Source organism: Uloborus diversus, chromosome 7 (genome assembly GCF_026930045.1).
Source record: "Uloborus diversus isolate 005 chromosome 7, Udiv.v.3.1, whole genome shotgun sequence".
NCBI classification, from domain to species: Eukaryota; Metazoa; Arthropoda; class Arachnida; order Araneae; family Uloboridae; genus Uloborus; species Uloborus diversus.
Window position 1 is genome coordinate 104,185,007 of NC_072737.1, and position 17,272 is coordinate 104,202,278.

Here is a 17,272-nt window from a genome sequence, read left to right on the forward strand (position 1 = left end):
AAAAAAAAAAAAAAAAACCTGGACCCAGAAAATACTTTTATTTTCCGAACAGTCTTTTTTTAATTAATTTTTTAAAATGTCCGATTTTTCAAACAAAGCGTGGTCTTGATGATGTCACAAATGATGCACTTTGCCGCATCTTTCTATTACGTTATCCCGTTATGATAATCAAGCAGCGAACTAAATATTGAGCTCTACGCTTGCTAAAAACCATATCGTTGCTAATACACACGTGAGTAAAGATGAGAATTAAAATTTTTGCACTGTGAATGGCAACACTGAATGGCATTTCATCATTTGTGATGTCATCGCCAGAAGCCGTAAACAATGAAAGTGCTCCGATTTAAGTTTTTTTTTTCAAATATTAAACGTAAACAAATTTATCGAAAAATGGTCAGATCCTATGTTTTTAAGCATGCTCTTTCAGAAAAAAATACTTTTAAAATTTTGGAAACGACTCCATTACATTAATTTTATTTTCATACTTTCCTTCCCATTTTCATTTATTAACCATTTTGCAATTGCCAGAGTGTAGGTTCTTGTTATGTTTGGAATTAACTCCGCATTAAATTTAATCAAATGAAAATCGCAGGCTTCCTTTCACTAATTTCAATAGCAGTTCATCTTCATTCATTCTCAAACCATTATCAGTCGTTAAAACTCAAACGTATGTAATATCCATGCACTTCAATGCAAAGTCCTCTGACACAAAACAGTGCTTGTTCCTAAATGACCCTTTTTTAGCATTAATTAGAGTTCAAAGCAGAGTTGGCAAGGTTTTTCCCACCCCCTGGGAAATACTATGTTTTTCCCACGCGGGAAAAAACTGATTTTTAAAAACATAAATATAAATTCAAAAAAATCTTTAAAAATGTCAAAATTGGGGAAAATTCACAAAAATGGTCAATGAAGTAAATTTATTAAAAAATATTTACACAATACATTACAATATTACAAATCATAATCCTATTATTCATATTCTTAGTCTTCTACTTCCACATTGGATTTTAGCATCTTGTAACAAAACACTAGTTTAGAGACTTTTTGAAAACCCAGTCTATTTCTAATGTTTTGGATGAATGAAAAAATATGTTTGGGAGATTCTGATGATGTAGGACGGATATCCCGTAAGATGTTCGATTAATTGCAGAAATTTTACTTAAATTTTACCACCATAGTGCTGGTGAAATAGTGTTTGTAATGTCTCTACAGAGAAAAATGTCTTCAACTGATTTTTCAAACATTCCATTTGAGTGGTCAAGAATCTGGCGATAACTGTTACTGTATTTTGTGTAAATATCACACCAAACCAAAATTTGAAAAAAAAAAAAAAAAAAAAAAAAAACTGTTAAACTGGTCTACTTAAAAATGTAATAAAAATTTTATTTAAATGAAACAAATTATTCATTGCTTCTCTTGATGATCCTGGTATTTTCAAGTTTAATTATTTTTTTATATTCCTTTCCTACAGAATAATTTTAAACCCAAGGGAATTTCGTAATAACTATTGATTTCTAACTTGCACTTTACACATCAGATTCAGAGGCCAAAATAGTTGTTACGTAAAGTTATTTGGATGTTTTTCTCGGTTTTTACAACTTTTTCCCGGTATTTACCACTTTTTCCCGGCGGAATGGGAAAAACTAATTTTGGACGGGAAAAAGCCAACCCAGGTTCAAATCTCTCTATACACACACACACACACACACACAAAAAAAAAAACTTTTTGTTTAGGTAATTGATTACGGCTATTTTGCAGAAAACTCGTCCCTTATATCCTTTAGCATTGATGTGATATATCCTACATCGTTAAAGAAAATTGTTGGAACAAAATAATATGTATTGCTATACCGTGCACAAATAAAGACTCCTTTAAGGATTAATTCTTTCAATTGTACTCAAAAGTTACTGTATTTTTATATATATATATATATATATATATATATATATATATATATATATATATATATATATATATATATATATATATATATATATATATATATATAAATATATATAAATTTAGATTGAGAAGTGAGAATTGCGTCTAAGTTTTCCTTTCGGAAAACTTGGCTGTAATAATAGCTAAAAAAGTTAAGGACATCAAAGTAAAAAGGATAATCGATAAACATGAACAGAAGAAGAAACTTTACATGTATCACCATTTATATACAACGAAGCTTTATTTTTGCATTTAATATTTGATCGTGTCTATGTAAATAAATCAGTTTTTTAAATCCAACTTTCATTATTAGTCACGTAAGTTTTAATTTTCGTGACTTTTGACATTACAAAGATGGATGACGGCGCTAGAATAAAAATGAATGAGAAGCTGAACCCGCCTCCAGCGTTTCTTCACCCTTGGGGGGCGGTAGGGAAAAGGTCTGATTCAGTCTTTTGATGTTCTAGATCGCAGCTGTCTTTGAATTTTTAATTCTAACGATTCCGTAAATTGACAAAGTTTTTCACTAGGCTCTATCCTTTGAACTTTTTAGGGAAAAGTACAGCAAAATAGATCATTTAAAATTTGACAATCTTTATAAAATTTGTTTTGTGTTTACTTTCTAAAATTATTGCAGTTATTTGTATTTCTTTATTTATTAATACCGCATAACCTGTAAGAAATATATTAGATAAAATCTGGACAAATGGCGGAGAATGTGGTTTTTATGTTACTGCAATAATTGTATCAACTTCGTTCATTATGGTGGGTGAACAAAATAACCCATAAAGTCAGCCAAGGTACAGAAACAACCTAATGTACAAAGTAAAAATTGTATTTTGAGTTCAAGAGAATGAAAATTGCAAAACATGGCCTAGAAACAAGGTTGACCATTGAGAAGAGATGAAATTTAGGGGTTGAATACTTTCATTGGTGAAGCAAAGACCCCAAGTCGCGTGATAGATTTTAAAGCAAAGCATTTGAAAAAAATCATTCGCTAGTTTATCGCAAAACGTGTCAACCATTCGTCGTTGTTGAGTCACGTGACTTAGGGTCTTTTCTTCAGCTTTAGCTAAGCCAATGATTGGACTTGCTCCCCCCATTTTCTGCTCCAAGGGTCTGACGAGAGGTCATGTCAGCCTAGTTGGAAAACAAAAAGAGCCTGGCTCGTATTTAGAGTAGTATAATTCTTATGTTTTATGCGGGGACTGTGCCCCGGCAACCAAACTGACAAGAAATATCTGCCTTGACTCTCGGTAGCTCTTGCTAGAAAAATGTGTTATGGCGCTTAGTCGCGTTTTATGTACACAGGGCCGTTGAGGTAAATCCGGAAAATGGGACACAAGTATTAAAACTCTTATAACGCAAACAAAAAGGATTTATTTTGTACACAACTTTGCAATATTATAGAAAATATGTTATAAAAAGAAATTATTCTATATAGCCGCCGTTAGCTGCCACCACTCGCTCATGACGTGACCGGAACCGACTGCATGCATGTTTCACCTCCTTCCTGTCCACGTTGGGCACCACCTCAGTAATGGTGGCTCTCAGCGCGTCCTTGGTATTATGAAATTTTGCGTTAACCTTTTCCTCAACTACGCCCCAAAAGTAGTAATCGAGAGGATTGCAGTCCGGGCTGGGGGGTGGGCACAAGTCGGGTGTCTAGTGGTAGGGCACATTACTGTGAAGCCACGCTTGGGTTTTTCTCGACTTGTGGGCTGGCGCTGAGTCCTACTGGAAGACATAATCTCTTCCGGCGGCCACCATGTCCATCCAGGGCTTGACTACCGTTTCCAATACGTGAATGTATCCATCGGCGTTGATTCTGAGACCTTCTTCAAAGAAATGAGGTGGCATAACATCCCCTTCGCTGCTGATAACCCCAAGGACTATGACCGCTGTTGGAAATTTGGTGTGCATGACGGTGGGCACTTCTGAAGCATCTTGACATATCCACCTGTCATTTTGCTGGTTAACTTTTCTGTCCTGGATAAAATTTGGTGATTTACCGGCACGAAGGGACTCAAGGATCGCTGCTCTTCTGTCTTGTTCCCGGCTCATGTTGTTGCTTGTTGTAACGTGTCTATATGCGCGCGCCTCGTGACGATATGAAGTACACATTAGATAACCTATTCGCAAATATACACTCAACAACCGCTAGAGGGCAGTTAATAAACAAATTCCGGGTTTACCTCAACGACCCTGTACAATCTATACATCTAAATGTCCGGATAGTTTTCTGATACAAATTGCATCTATTTTTTATTTCAAAAAATCTAGGGAATAATTGACTAAACTTTTGTATTGTTCTAATTTAAGTTTGCGAAGCTGTTACGTAAACTTTTTTGCATATTGACCTTATATGAAGCTCTGTTCTCAAAATTGTTTCCCATATGAATAGATTACAACATGCATAAAAAAATAAATATTTCATCGAAAATGCTGAACTTTTTTCACCTTTTTTTTAATAGGAGAAGAACTACTCCGTTGGAGTGGGGTTTGAAAGGGAGAAAATCCAGAAAATGACCATCTGGTACGAAGCAAAAAGGCCTAGCTCTACCTAGAAATGTAAAGTTCCCAGTATTGGTCCATCTACAAAATCAAATTCCTCTTTTGAAAAGGTGCCCATTTTATATGCGCAAAATTTCGCCCACAGGTAGTTGGAAAATGAATTAGGGATGAATCCATGAACAAATGGGAAAAACATTTTTCTTTTGTAAAGGAAAAAAGCGAAAAGCGCAAAAAGAAAAGAAAAGGTCTTGATGAGCCTTTAGCTTACTTTTAACAAAAGGTAAATAATTTGTATTTATTTCCGTGTAAAATTAATTTCAATATTGGTGATCGTTAAATATCCGAACTCGCTGTTATCTTAAATTGAAAATACTAATAGAAATATTGACCGATTTAAAGGACGCATGAATCTAATTTATTCGAATCTAGATGCTGGATAGATAACAGACTGGGTCAAGTTATTTCGTGAATTTATATCCCTCCCCTTCTCCCCTCAAAAAAAAATCCAGCATACACAATCTAGCATATAGCCTCTGGCATTAATTTGAATTATGACACCGTAAATTCAAATTATGATTTTCACAATCACGATAGGAGCCTAGTCGTTCGGTTTTTTATTTCTACAAATGGCTCCTATAATTTAAATTCAACATTAGAAAATTCAAATTGATGCCAGAAGCTGGATGCTTGGGGCTGGGCGCTAAATGTTATGTGCCAGACGCTGTATGTTGTGTAATGGATGCTATTTTTTTTCTAAAGATGATGTCGAAATTTGGCAAAACTCAGTTTATACGTGAAACCTTTGTATAAACGAATTTCATTTCTTAATACTCAAGCAAGAAATGGCAACACGTGATATTATCTAGCAATTTCTTTACGCTAATTATGTAGCGTGAAAAAGCAAATAAAAATGAATGGGGTCATTTCAATTATTTTAAAGGTATTTTTTTCTGAAAGAACATGCTTAAAAACAAAGGATCTAAGCATTTTTTAAATGATTTGTTTAAGTTTAATATTTTAAAAAAATATTTACATCGGTGATCTTTTTTTGTTTACATTTCTTGCCGATGACATCACAAATGATGAAATGTCATTCACTGATGCCATTCATAGAGCACACTATTTAATTCGCTTGTTTACTCAAAAGTGTTGGCAACGATATGGTTGATAGCAAGCGTAGAGCCCAATATTCATTTCGCTTCTTGATTATCATAACGTGGAAACGCGGTAGACAGATTCGCCAAAGTACATCATTTGTGACTTCATAAAGACCACGCCTTATTTTCAAACTCGGACGTTTTAAAAAATTAATTAAAAGTGAAGCGTTGGGAAAATAAAAGCTTTTTCTCGCTCCATGTTTTTTTTTTTTTTTTTTTGCTCGTTCTATCAATTTTAGTGAGGAAAAGAAGGACTTTTAGCAGAAGGAAACAATCTTATTGCTCAAAAAAAAAAAAAAAAAAAAAAAAGAAAAAAAGGAAAAAAAATCCTAAATATTTATTTTTTAGACTCTTAGATTGCTTTGTTAAAGCACTATTTATTGGTGGACATTTTCGTTTATTTTGTCGAGCCATCTCCGATTTCAGTTTTTTGACTTCAATAGTATTTGCTACTACACACAATGTATTAAAAATACTACATGTATGTACGTTTAAAACTATATTAGTTTATTAACAATAATTAAAGACTTTTTAAAAGTTCAGTATAACGTCGATTGAACGATACCCGAATTTACGATTTTCTCAATTTAATGATACAGTTCAGTGATCGGGATTTGACTGTATTTGAGTGTCTGTTAGGGTTTCCAATCGTGCGCCGATTTCTGTCCCGGAGTTCTGTAAGGAGCTAGTCCCACGGGATCTCAAGATCACACGAGATTGACTTGATTTTTCTAAAAATAGAAAAAGTTTTGCTTTTTAGGAAGGAATGTTTTTGTTACTTGAATTAGTAGTTTTTACTTCCTTTTACAAAAAAGGAAGTATTGTATTCGCAAAAAAATTTTCACTAAAAAATCGACCTTAATTTACATTTTACTCACCCCCGAATGAATATTGAGTTTTTTTTCGACTCGACCACACGTGGATAAATGCCTAAGAACGTATAGACACGCGAAATATCCATAATGATGATTCCCGAGTTAATTACAGCGAATTTTCTCGTGACGTCCGTATGTACGTATGTATGTGCGTATGTGTGTATGTGTGTATCTCGCATAACTCGCGAAAACGGTATGTCCTAGAAAGTTGAAATTTGTTACGTAGACTCCTAGTGCGGTCTAGTTGTGCACCTTCTCTTTTGGTAGCATTTGGATGTTCCTAAGGGGGTCTTTTGCCCCTTTTTGGAGGGAAATCGTTGTTAATTTCGATGTAAACTCAAGTGGTGAAATACTTTGTCGGACACTTGGCGATATATCGCCAGTCTTTTGGTCGCCACGTTTTGTCGCCAACTTGGCGACAAATTTGGCGATTTTTTAAAAAAAATCTGATTTCAATTTGGCCACTGTTGGTGATATTTAGAGAGTAAACTATTGAATCACATTAAAATTGCCAGTAACGGGGAAATGAAATTAAATTGGAGTAAAAGGAAGTCATGTGATGCACACATCAGCTCGTTTGAATTTCGTACACCAATTCAAGAGCACTACAAAGTCAAATTCTAATTAGTAGTTATTGTTATGCATGCAAAAGTATGCCCTAAAAAGGTCCAATGACTCTTAACAAAGCTTCACTAATACAGGATGAGAAAGGATTTTTGCTCAAAAAATAATGCACTTGACGAAAACACGTGCTGTGGCTCCATTGTGGCTCCACTTTTGTAAAAGTGGAGTCACAATGGATCATCTTCATCATCTTCTGAAATAGATTTTTCTACTCTTATGCTTGGTCCCCCCCCCGAACTGCGTATTTCGGATAAAAACGATGGCTTTGTATGTTTTGCTGTATCCAATTTAACTTGCCACCGTTATTGGTTCATAAACGTTGTTCATTGAATCAAGGAATTCGGTTCATTACTGAAAGGGGTGAGTGCTACTTGGTTTCACCAAGTCGTTGGCTTAGTAAAAGTTTTTGGGTAATTTCACTAATTTTATCTCTCACTTTAAAGAGACATTCAAAAACTTGAGCAGCTTAACTTACTGCACCGTCATGCGAGTCATCCTGTACTTCAGATATTATTTATAGTGATCAAGTTTCATCCAAGTTTCGATTCAAGATTTCAAGGTCATCCAAGTTTCGATTCAAGATTTCAAGGTCATCCAAGTTTCTGTTGCCTCTTTTCGAGTCGGGTCGAATATACAAATAACGACCGGTTTTATATGGCTTTCTTCGTTGTAGAAAAATATTGTGCACTTTAAGTTAAAGGTTTTGAGTGCATCCCTTAAGCTTACAGAAGTTCCCCAATATTGCATTTTTGCAATCTCTCTATTTTTTTCTAAAGCGTAATTTTCAGGAATTTCAATTTTAGTGATGGTTTTTGAAAATGTTTTTAAATTATACGTATTTTCTCAATTGCTGAGCGTATGAAAACTAAATCCTCCGAGTGAGAATACCAATTCAGTCTCAGAAAAATAAATTCAATTTTTTCTTGTGTTCTTAAATGGTAAATGCATCATTCATCATATGAGACACAAAGTTTTTCTTGCTCTTCTTGCAGATATGAAAGGAAAGTTCTTCAAACTTCAGATGATGCTTGTGAAAATAGTCATTTTATGAACGACAAAATTTGGAAAACGTTTACGTGGAAAAAAAATTGAGCCCGAGATTTGACTCTCAATCCCACGGGATTAATCCCGCTAAATATCATGCGGGATCCAGCGGGATTCAAGATCGGGGTTTTGGGATTGGAAACCCTAGTGACTATCTTCCCAATTTAACGATATCCTTGATTTAACGATAACTTTTTCCAGTCCCTTGACAATCGTTAACTCGAGGTTATACTATAGTTATACTATTCGCATATAGGGTGTTTTTTAGAAGTAGAGAACTTTAGGTTCAAATAAAACACAGTTGAATGTTGTTAATTGCCATGAATGTTGCTTTATTCGAAAGATGATTCTTTGCCATTTTTATTTAAATATGATTTCTGGCATATGGCCACCTCGGCTGGCTCGGAGAAAGTCCAATTTTCTCACTTTTTGCAGCAATAGCGGCCGTATGTCAGTAATAAGGTGGTGAATGTTCTCTTCCAAGGCATCAATTGTCTGTAGCTTATTGGTGCAGACCAGGGATTCCACATAGCCCCACAAAAAGTAGTCCAGCGGTGTTAAATCGCACCGTGAATTGCAAGCCAATTCACGGGTCCATTACGTGAAATTATTCGTTCACTGAACGTCTCTTTCAATAAATAAATTGTGATACGCGCTGTGTGACATGTTGCACCGCCTTGTTGTCTATTCATGATGAAATGGCAAACCGAACTAAACACAAAACAAGTGACAGCTATCAAAATGGCACACATATCAAACAGTGTTGCCAACTTAAAGATCTATACCGCTAAAAAAAAAAAACACCCTTTAAATGAGTCTCCTTTTCAAGCACGATCCGTAAGAAATTCGTTGTGGACATCAAACGCCATCAAATCTTGCGAGAACACATCGCAATCAGTTAAAAATTATTTCAATCAAGTACGAAACAGATAGTTCTCATTGAACCACACAACGAAGTCCGTTCCTGCAATATACAGGCCCTCATTACAACAGATTAAATGACGAATACCGACCAAAAGTCAGGTACTGAATTCTCTAATTTTAAAAGATCTGCTGAGCAGAAAACAGCTCTAGGTGATATCGAATGGCTTCAAAAGGCGCCGACGTTCGACTGTAAATTTGAGCGCTAGAGGAGGCTAGGCAGATGCGAATTCTGCATTCCCTTGGTTCCTTGTAATAGAAAGGAAACGAGCGTGTTAACAAGCTGGAAAGTTGCGACTGCAGGTCGGAAAGGAACTTGGAATAATTTCGAAGTTTTATGCCTTAGTTAACATGAATATGTTTAACAGGAGAAATGCTACGGTCGTGCCAGTCGCATATTTTGACGTTTAAGGTAAAATTTTGCGATTTTGTTTTGAAAAATATGAGAATTTTATTTCCCGAAGAGTAGCGGTACAATCTTCAATGAGAAAACGGAAATGTAAAAGTATAACTGAGCACAGTTCTTTGAAGTAATAATAAATAAATAAGTAAACAATCTGTGAAACACAATATAGAAATATGATACTATTAATAAAAAAAATGGCAGTTGCATATTTTGACGTTTAAGGTAAAATTTGCGATTTAATGTTGTGTTTTTTTATTTCCTGAGAAGTAAAGGTACTGTCTGACCATCGTTTACATGGAAAGGCTAATATCCGGTTTATTGGCGGAAATGGACGTATCTATAAGCTTATAGGGGTGTTGGTTTGTTTCAGATGTGCACTTTTGCCTCTCTATTATTTAGTCTTAGTTTTGTAGAAGTGAAAATTTGCTCACAGCAACATTTTTTAAACCTAAAGTATATTCGATCTATATTCTCACGGCAAAAATTAATTGATTTCTTTATTCACAACAAAGTTTTGAGCTTACCATTTTGCTTTTACGTTCCTGAACGAAATGAAAATATATCATCTTCTTTTTGTTGTTTCCATGGTAACTTTTTGTTTCCCCTTATTTTATTTTTGAGAATGCAATAAATGAATAAGGCACTAGTGACATTATAAAACGCTTGCAGCAAAATCGCATTACTATTTTCCGTTCTCCCCGTGCTAGATTCATTCAGATGGAATCGTCTTTACTTGACAGATTGCCAAATTACATACAATCCGTGGTCAAACAGTACAATTTTCAACGAGAAAACGGAAATATAAAAGGGTAGTTGCGCAAAGTAACATTAAAATAATAATAAATAAATAAATAAAATAAGTGATAAAGAAGGATAATAATACAGTAGCCGCCTCTTATATGAATCACGATTGTTCTAAACGAGTTTGATTCCATAAAGCGGCTGATTCAATAAAGTTGTAGTTCAATAAAGCTGGATTTTGTTCTGTTTTTGGCAATTGATTCATTAAAGCGGTTGATTCAGTTAACCGGTGTCCACTGTATTTAAAATGTCAGTCGCGGGACTCTTAGACAGAAGCTATGCTTTTACTAAGTGTCATTGAAAAACGTAAACTTATAAAGTTTGTTAAAAAACGGTGATGTTTGACAGGGAGAGGGAAGGAAATGAAGTGTAGTGCTATTTTTTGTGCCAAAAGAGGGGGGAGGGTGTCAAATATGTTGAACAAAAATTCGACAACATTTATGGATAGGTCAATCCCTTTTTAAAAGGAAGTATTGTTTTCAAGAAAAAATTTTCACTCAAAAGTCGACCTTAATTTCCATTTTGCTCACCCCCGAATGAATTTTGAGGTTTTTTTTTTCGACTGGACCACACGTGGATAAGTGCCTAAGAACGTATATAGTTACAAATTCTGTAAATAGTAATTATTGTAGTAACGTAACCTGTAAATAGTCTCCCGTAATGAACATACAGCCCCTATACATTCGGCTGAAGTATACGGTGCCCTATTTTTTGATTGATAATATTTGTGAATGAAAAGAAATAAGAAAGTGTGGAACGGTGTAGCATTTTCTGGAATAGTTGAGAGATCTCTTTCGGTGTGTATAAAAAGCCTTTACGCATGATAAAAAGTTGAGTTTCGATTGAGAATTTGTACTGAGAGTGTATTAGCTCTGTTTACTGCGAGGCATTTCGCTGTGTTGTTTTTCGTATACGGAAGTAAATACGTGTGTAACCGTTGAGTTTACGGTATTGTGTGATATTTGTTTAATTGCTGATGATTAATTTAGCAGTTGTTAACGATCTTTCCTGTACATAGTGTAAATAAATTTCCTGCGTTTTTAATCAAGAACTGTTTCGTTATTTCAAGAAAGTTGGAAGTTGCACCGGATCCGTTACAGTATAGACACCCGAAATATCCATTTTGACGATTCCCAAGTTAGTTACAACGAGTTTTCTCGTGACGTCTGCATGTGCGTATATATGTCAAATAACTCAGGAACAGTATGTCCTAGAAAGTTGAAATTCGGTAAGTAGCCTCCTAGTGGGGTCTAGTTGTGCACTACCCCTTTTGGTTGCATTCGGGTGTTTTTAAAGGGGTCCTTTGCCCCTTTTTGTGGGGGAATCATTGTTAATTTCGATGTATACCCAAGTGGTGTTATAATTAGGCGGAAACTTGGCGATATATCGCCAATCTTTTAGTCGCCAAGTTTTGTCGCCAACTTGGCGACAGATTTGGCGGAATTTTTTTCTTTTTTTTAAGTCTGTTTCAATTTGGCCACTGTTGGTGATATTTAGAGAGTATACTAATGAATAACATTAAAATTACCAGTAATAGGGAAATGACATTAAATTGGAGTAAAAGGAAGGCATGTGATGCACACATCAGCTCGCTTATTAATTGAATTGATGTAGGTATCAAGGCGCACAGGTGGGAGGTTACGAGAGATTGCTGTGACCTCCCGAAAAATTCCGTATTCGATAAATTTTGTTTAGCGATTCAGAAAAGCTGGGGACTTATTTTAATATTGTAAGCTTTAAATGCCCGAATGTCCATTTTCGGTAGATGTACTTATGTGTGCACATTACGGTGGTTCAAAAATACATGCAAAAATAAAAAGTTTCTCCTAGATAACAGGACACCCCTCAATATTTTTAGACTTGTAGATAATAATGTACTGGAAGAATTTAAACTTCCTATTTCAACTGGAAGAGGGTGCTCACCCCCCCCCAAACTTCATAAGTATGGGAGGGGGATTAAAAAAATACATTGAACTGAAAAAACAACGCTACATAGTACAATATACACGAGTAATATGCATATACATTGCAATAAAATAATTATTTACGAAAAAAACAGTTGAAGAAATTGAATGTTCCTAAATTTGTGACATTTTTTATGCTGCGGTTAATGTTAAATTGATGGGTCATTGAGCACCTCTTAAAATGTGAGTGAGAAGCTAAAACTTTTACAATTACTTTACTTAATACTATTAGCGTCGAAAAAAATAGGGGGTGTCCTGGACTCTAGCTGAAAAAATGTTTTTTTGAACCACCCTATTGCACATCCGTATTTTATCCTTCGGACAAAAATTGGATTTCCATTCGGTAAATTGAGAAATTCTGCCCACCGAAAACTTTTATGTTAGGGGAGCCCCTGATAGTTGTTGTTCAATCACTCTACGTTTTTACATGCTTGAGTTTTTTACTTCCTTTTACAAAAAAAGAAGTATTGTATTCGCAAAAAAAATTTGACCCAAAAATAGGCCTTAATGTCCATTTTTCTCACCCCCGAATGAATGTTGAGTTTTTTTTTCGACCCGACCACACGAGGATATATGCCTAGGAACGCACAGACACATGAAATATCCATTTCGACGACCCCCGAGTTAATTACAACGAATTTTCTCGTCACGTACGTATGTATGTGTGTATGTGCCTATGTATCTCGCATAACTCAAAAACGGTATGTCCTAGAAAGTTGAAATTGGGTACGTAGAATTCTGGTGGGGTCTAAATGTGCACCTTCCCTTTTGGTTGCATTCGGATGTTCCTAAAGGGGTCCTTTGCCCCTTTTTGGGAGGAAATCATTGTTAATTTAGATGTAAACTCAAGTAATGTGATAATTTGTCGGACACTTGGCGATATATCGCCATTCTTTTGGTCCCAAAGTTTTGTCGCCAACTTAGCAACAAATTTGGCGATTTTTTTTTTTAAATCTGGTTTCAATTTGATCACTGTTGATGATATTTGGAGAGTCAACTATTGAACCACATTAAAATTGCCAATATTGGGGAAATGACATTAAATTTTAGTAAGAGGAAGTCATGTGATGCACACATCAGCTCGTTTAGTTTCCTAATCAGAGAAAAATTTTTAACTCACATACCCGAAAATGGAATAACCTTTTTTTCATCATCTTTTTGTAGTTTTTGTTTTATACAGGGATATGACAAGAAGAATTTTCGCGCTTGCTCAAAGAGCCATTCATATTATTTTCCCATAAAATGATTCTCTCCTTTGCATTCGAAGTACCTGAGCAAACCCATCTTCACTCCTTTATTCGTCTAACAACGATAAAACAACCCTTTTCGCGGACACCATAAAGTCTTCTACATCGGCCCATCTACTAAACCGATGACGATAGTTCGGGGTTTACGGAAACGGGGTTTACGAGCTTTCTAGGAACGTTTCGTGATTTTATGGAGTGTATTGTTTGAAGAGAAATCGATGTAGCAACTCCCGCACACATCGCTTGCTGACACACCTTGAAGGAATGAACGCGGTGGCCTCAAAAGGATGTTGCTACGAATGTCAAGATTTGCAATACATTTTTTTCACATGAAAAGAAGTAAAAGGAACAATGGAAAAAATTGTTACCCAATAAAGACCGTAGCAAGCTAACTCCTCGATAAGGGGAAAAAATGTGTACGAGTATCGTAAAGAAACGCGATAGAAGTGAAACTTTTATCTTTTATTTTTTTTACATTCTGAACTGTCACTCCATCCGCACGTTTTCTCTCACGCCACGCTCGTGTTCTTTCCGCGACTGCATATTCAAAAACAAAATTGTTTAGTTTAATGAAGAAAATAGATTATAAACAATGAGAAAACTAAACAATACTCGAAATCCGCGTTTTAGTTGTTGCCGAAAACAATGAAAAATAATAGTAATTATAAATTATTTTTTTTAATGAAATCAACAAATTAGTTTAAAGGGTGAACTTAAGCAATGTGGATTACACTTTTAAAAATATGGACTTGACTTGAATGGAAGAAATCTTCGTAAATTTGCATTAGTTGAAAAGTTAATTATTAAAATTTATTAACAAAACTAAACTTATAATTATTTTTATTTTTCATTGTTTTTGGGCAACGACTGAAACACAATTACATCACTTCCGTCTTTACAAAGTGGTTGAAGAGTAGAATTGCAAAGCATATACAAATCTTCTATGGTTTCTCTCTCCCTATTTTTCCATCCATTCCATCATAGAGTTTTTGTGAAATCATAGAATTAGACATGCAACAAAAGTTATTATCAAAATATTATCATCACTCCAACAATCAATTATAACAAACATTTTTAAAGTTCAAAATGAAATGATCTAAATTTTGCAATTGGAACGCTTATCCTGTGTTTTCGAGTAGGGAACAATTTGTGCCGCCTAACAACGCCAAAGGACAACAACAAAACGTGTCGAAAAAACTAGATGGGATGGAATACGGTTATTCTCTTTTGATATATGAGAGTTGAAAGCTTTTACCATTTCAAGAGAAAAGTGTGTTGTTTTTATGAAAAAGCGAACCTAATTTTTTAGGGTTAGTGTTCTAATTTTGGCTACACAACCAGTTTTAGCCGCACATGATCCGATGACATATCAGTTACCTTAGTATTAATCAATAGAACACTACCTCCCCCCAATCGACCTAATTGAGAGGGATTCATTTAAAATCGCTTAATAGCAAGATAGTATCGACCAAGAAAAATCAAGTTGCGTAAGAAGAAACTTTTAAAAATGTTGGGATCAAATTATTTTTGATGTTAAATGTCTCAATTCACAACTAGTATCACTTGTTGAAATTTAACCAATTGTGTTCATTCGCTTTCTCTATTTCTGTAAGTTTCTCTCCGACCGGATAGTGTTATCTCAGGGGACATGACATAAACATATTTTGTTTCCTTTTAGACAGAAGTTTAGAGTTTTTGTACCCAAAATAGGAAATTTATGATAAAATTTAAATCAAAAATGAAATAAAACAATAGCAAAATAAACAATAAAAAAATTAAGGACTCTCACAATAGAAACTTTGTGGCAGTCAACTAACAAAAGAATAATGATATTTACTCATAACTAATATGGCTCCTAAGTATTGTTTCATTATTATTAAAAAAAATGAACTAAAAAAAAGCATTTCAATTACCAAATCGCAATGAATAAAAAAGATTCAAAATTGCTGCCGGCAAAAAAAGAAATATTTATCTATAACTACTAAAGCTGATAATGACTATTTGCAAAGCAATGTTTTATTATTACTAAGAAAATAAGTACGATTACCAAAACTATAGCTTTCTTATGTTGCACAACAGAGAAAAAGCAACATATTTTCAGTTAATTTAACAAAACCGTTACTTTTCCCCCGAGAAGAGTTATTTTTAAAAGCATGTTCCAACTTCACCATCATCATCTCCGTGTCGAAATTTCAAATCATAACAATGGAAAAATGACATTGCTTGTTTTATTTCTTAACGAGTGAGTAGATTAGGGTCCACACACCTGTTTTCTTCCCAAAAGAGAGAGTTCTAATAAACCCGCATAACTTTCCAACAAATAAGGATTTAATTAAGGCATTATCGCCGTAAGAGAACGAGTTTTTCCCATTACATAATTTTTCTAATCCGAAATTTGTTTTCCAGTCGAATGGATTCTTTTGTGGAGTAAATTCTGTTCACCGAAAACTAAGTACAGCTTACATGCTTTGCTACTTCTAGATTATAGCTTGTCAGGTAATTTATGCGGAGAATATGCGTTTAAATTTACTGAGAATAGTTTTAAAGAATTCAAATGCTTACAATTCTTAACCCGCTACTGTCCAAATTAATGTTTCCTGCAGAAAGAATATTTATATTCACAGAATGTTGAAGACTAATGTACAGTCTGACCACGGATTGTATGGAATTGGCAAACGTCCAGTTAAGACGAGTCTATCTGAATGGGGAGGGGGCAAATTAAAATTTTGATGCTCGTGTTCGGCTCGTTTGAATGTGACTCTGTTTAATTTAAAGGCTAACATACATCTGCAAAAGCTGACCTCCCTGAAAACTAATAGATGCTTCCATTTTCGCCTGTAAACCGGATGTTTCTTTTCCATCTAATCGATGGTTAAATTGTATTCAATACATATCAGATGGATTTTTGTTTTAAAAAAGATATATGTTTTCAAAATAGGCTTGTGGCTGTGACTGAAATGTTAACTTTTATCAGTGCAAACCACCTTAATGTAAAGCAGCCATATTGTACCACTGAAGTCACACTGGTAAACAAACAAGAATACAGGCGTCCCTCGTATAACACGGTACTTCTACAACACGGTTTCGATATTACACGGTACCAAATTTGCGATTATTATAACACGGTTTCGATATTACACGGTATGAAGTTTGAATTCATATAATGCTTCATGATTTTGATACAACACGAATGTTTATACAGTAAAACCTGTCTACAACAATACTGTTGGGACCTAAAAAACGATACTGTTGGGACCTAAAAAAAATATTGTTTTGGAGAGGTTATCGTTATAGACAGTTTAATTATTCATGCTGAAATTTTTCTGGGACCAAGACAAATATCGTTGTAGACAGGTTTATTCTTATAGACAGTATCGTTACACACAGGTTTCACTACAAAAGATGGAATTTCATTTTTGTTTAATACATTCTGTTAATTTTTGTTAATAACTCTAATATTTTACTTTGTTTTAATGAAACTTGGTTTTAATGCAACACGGTACACATGAAATCCCTCGATTTACATTATTTCTAAGTCTCGTATAACACGGTTCCGATGTAACACGGAGTACGGTTTCGATATAACACGATACATCTTAACCTAATTTTTCTCATACACACATAGTATTAAAAATTATAAAAAAAGTATTAAAAATATTTTTAGTATTAAAAATAAATAAAGTATAAGTAAAGTATTAGTATTAAAAATAAATAAAAAGGGTATTTTTAAAAAAGTCTCGTATGACACGGTTTCGATACTACACGGAACGAATTAAA